The sequence below is a fragment of the Macadamia integrifolia genome, unplaced genomic scaffold (assembly GCF_013358625.1).
Source record: "Macadamia integrifolia cultivar HAES 741 unplaced genomic scaffold, SCU_Mint_v3 scaffold840, whole genome shotgun sequence".
Lineage (NCBI taxonomy): Eukaryota > Viridiplantae > Streptophyta > Magnoliopsida > Proteales > Proteaceae > Macadamia > Macadamia integrifolia.
The window spans coordinates 135,834-140,000 of NW_024870555.1; positions in this window are offsets into that span (position 1 = coordinate 135,834).

Genomic DNA, 4,167 nt, shown 5'->3' on the forward strand with positions numbered 1-4,167 from the left:
TGCACCTCTTTTAGATGATTTTGCAAGTCATCAAACCGAAGAGCATAGGTCGGGCCCTAGAGTTGAATTCCCGAAAGAGGATTGGTGGGTCCCTGAGGAATTTGAGCACGGCACAGACTGCTCGTTCAAGGGCTGTGCTGCAGGACCGCAGTTCTGATATCGAGCTGAGCTCTACCTTTTGATACCAAGCTGAGCTCTACCCTTTGATACCGAGCTGAGCTCTACTTCTAATACCGAGCTGAGCTGACTCTCTGATTTTTTATGATTCCCTTTGTGTACTTGATATATAAATTGTATTCTTTTTGTGTAAATATCATGCCTGCGGGCCCACATGTACTTAACTATGTAATTACAATTTGGGTATCAAGTATAATGGGAACATTTACAGGTAAACTAAGTCTTCCGCTGAACTGTTGAACACTTTCATAGTTGTATGTGTGCTGTGGTGGAATACTGTATTAGATGATCCTGGCAGGTTTGGGTTAGCTGGTGTTAACCCGGTCACTGGGCCGGTTCTATGTGAACGGGGTGTGACACATGTGATTTGCCTCCACTTGCAAGCTTGCAACCTATGTTCATCAGAGACCCACGTTAATGCTGTATTATAACACTTTCGGCAGGTGGCATGTAAACACCTTTGCACCCAGGAGCAACTTGGAAACGCATTTCTCTAAATACCATAAAGGCCACAAAACCGAGCATGAGAAAACTCTTACAAGCCACAAACCCACAAGAATGCAATTTTCTTTTTAAAAACAAAAGTGGAGGGGGGGAGGGGGAGGGACTCGTGATATGTCTCCACCAATAAGCTTGCAAACCTATGTTCTCCAGAGACCTACATTAATTTCGCATTTTAACACTTGCGGCATGAGGCATGCAAACACCTCCGCACCTAGGCCCGACTTAGAAATGCATTCCTCCAAATACCAAAGGCCACAAAACCAAGCATGGCAAAACTCTTGCAAGCAACATACCCACGAGAATGGAAATTTTTTTATAAAGCAAGGAGGGGGGAGGGACGCATGATCTACCACCACCTGCAAGCTTGCAACCTTGCAACCTACCCACGTTAATGTCGTATTATAGCACTGGCCGCAAAAAGCCATACAAGCACCTCCACACCTAGGCACGACTTAGAAATGCACTTCTCCAAACAGCATAGGCCACAAAACCGACCATGAAAAAACCCTTGCAAGCAACAAACCCACGATAGTACAATTTAAAAAAACAAAAAACAATGGGATGGGGGGGGAAGGGACCAACTAAATATTTATTATGCACATTGAATTGACCCATGATTCCGTCAAATGTAGACAACACCCCACCCCTTGCACCATGACCTACATATGATGACAAGCCAAAGAGCAAAGAGGGGTGGAAATGCGTGACTATGACCATGCTTGCAAAAAGTGGCACTAGCACAACTGCACATGGCAGGAAGCAAAGCACGTCAAACTGCCACGGTGCCTAGATGGGATTAATCAATGGGGCCAACGTGTCATTTCCACGTTTTTCACATGCCATGACTCCCTTGGGCATGCTATACAAAAACTAACAAAAGTGGCAGTAGGCTACGATGAGGGTGTAGGTGCAGTGTGCAGGCAGCCATGCAAACCCACTAGCACGCATTGGCCGGCCAAGGTGCAAAACAAGGGGCTAATCATCCGGACCATCATGCCATGTTGCTGTCCTTCACATGCCATGCAACTCTTGGGCATGCTGTGTGGCTACCGACGTATGTGGCAGCAACTATGTAGGGAGCCATGCACGCCCAGCAGCCCTCCATGGCGGGCCACAACGCACATCAAAGGCAATCATCGGAACCAATGTGCCTTGATGGTGATTTTCACATGCCAAGCCTATCTTAGGCATGCCATGTGGCTACGGGCTCATCTGGCAGTAGCTGTGGGGGCATGGCAGCACAAGGTAGGAACCCTTGTGCACGCAATAGCCCAGGGTGGCAGGCAATGGTGTGTGGTAGAGGGGCTGAACATCGGGATGCATTGGCCATTTACTTGTTTAAAAATGCCATACATCTCTGGAAACTACTGTGTAGCTACGGACACATGTGTTAGCAACTGTGGGGGCCTGGCAATGGTAGGTAGGGAGCCATGGGCACCCAGTAGCACACAGTATTGAGACATAGTAATATATATTAGACACAGTAGCTCACATGCCAAGCCTTTGTTGGGCTTTCTTTGCTGCTACAAGCACAGGAGGCAACAGCTATTGAGACATAGTAATATATATTAGGCAACCATGAGGGCCAAGCAGCACGCCATGGCAGGCGCAACGCACAGCAAGGGCCAAATCTTTGAAACCGACATACCATGAAGGTGTTTTCCACAGGAGATGCCACTCTTGGGCATACTGTATGGTGACAGACGCCTGTGGCGAAAGATGTAGAGGCACTGCTGCGCAAGGCAGGCAGCCATGCGTGCACAGCAGCACACAATGGCAAGCAACTGTGTGCGATAGAGGGGATGACTGTCGGGACGGACGCGCCATGTACATGTTTTCACAAGCCACACCTCCCTTGTAAATGTTGTGCATCGACGGGCACATGTGGCAGCAGAAGTGGGGGCGTGGCAGCGCATGGTAGGCATCCATGTGTGCCAAGCAGCCCACGGTGGCAAGCAACTCTATGCGGCAGAAGGGGGCGGTGTTGTACGACAGAAGGGCTGACCATTCACAAGCATGTACACCTTCGTTGGGCATGCTGTGTTGCGACTAGCACACGTTACAGCAGCTGTGGGCTCATGGCATGCAAGGCAGGTAGCCATGCGCGTCTAGCCGCATGCAGTTGCAGGCCTCGACGCACACCAAGGGCCAACTCATCGAAACCCACGTGCGATTTCACTTTTTTTCCCATGCCATGGGTCTTTTGGGTTTGCCTACCATGTCTGCTCATTGTCTGCTGCCCCTCTGTGTGGCCCCTCGAAAACCATCCTAGGAGTGGCACTCCCCTTCCTCAAGGTAGCTCTTATGCTCTTTGCCCCTTTCCAGAAGGAGACATGACCCCCCCCAAAATATACCGTTCTATTTTTTGAGCTTCAAATGTCTAAATCAAATGAAACTTGGTATGAAATTAAGGAAAAATCCAAAGATTATTTTCATGTAAAAATCATTGTTTTCTGATAAAAATTTATTTTTTTATTAATTTTTTAATATTAAAAAACATATTAAATTCAAAAAACATTAAATAATCCATTTTAATGTATTTTTCTGAAAACTAAATTTCGGATGTCTTCTAAAGGTTGATAGAATGTTCTGAAAAATAATGGACCATTCCAACATATTTTGTTATTTTTTAATATTTTATGATTGAAACATTACGAAAAATATCCAAAAAAATGGAAATATGGGATTTAAGTGAAAATGAATATTTGCTACTACCACCAAGATCTACACCGATGGCCGCTTCGCTCTGGCTCACACCCCAGGTTTATGGCGACCGTCATGCCCTCCTACTCATCGGGGCCTGGCAGTTGCCCCGACGGCCGCGTATAGGTTACGCGCTTCAGCGCCATCCATTTTTGGGGCTAGTTGATTCGGCAGGTGAGTTGTTACACACTCCTTAGTGGATTTCGACTTCCATGACCACCGTCCTGCTGTCTTAATTGACCAACACCCTTTGTGGGTTCTAGGTTAGCATGCAATCCAACACTGTAACCCGTCTTTTAGTTCATCCCGCAACGTCAATTCTGCTTACCATAAATGGCCCACTTAGAGCTCTCGATTCCATGGCGCGGCTCAATGAAGTAGCCACGCCATCCTACCTATTTAAAGTTTGAGAATAGGTCGAGGGTGTTCCACCCCCGATGCCTCTAATCATTGGCTTTACCCGATAGAACTCGCCTGCGGGCTCCAGCTATCCTGAGGGAAACTTCGGAGGGAACCAGCTACTAGACAGTTTGATTAGTCTTTCACCCCTATACCCAAGTCAGACAAATGATTTGCACGTCAGTATCGCTATGGGCCTCCACCAGAGTTTCCTCTGGCTTTGCCCCGCTCAGGCATAGTTCATCATCTTTCGGGTCCCGACAGGTATGCTCTCACTCGAACCCTTCACAGAAGATCAAGGTTGGTTAGTGGTGCAACCCACAAGGGGATCCCACCAGTCAGGTTCCTTATGCCTTACGGGTTTTACTCGCCCATTGACTCGCA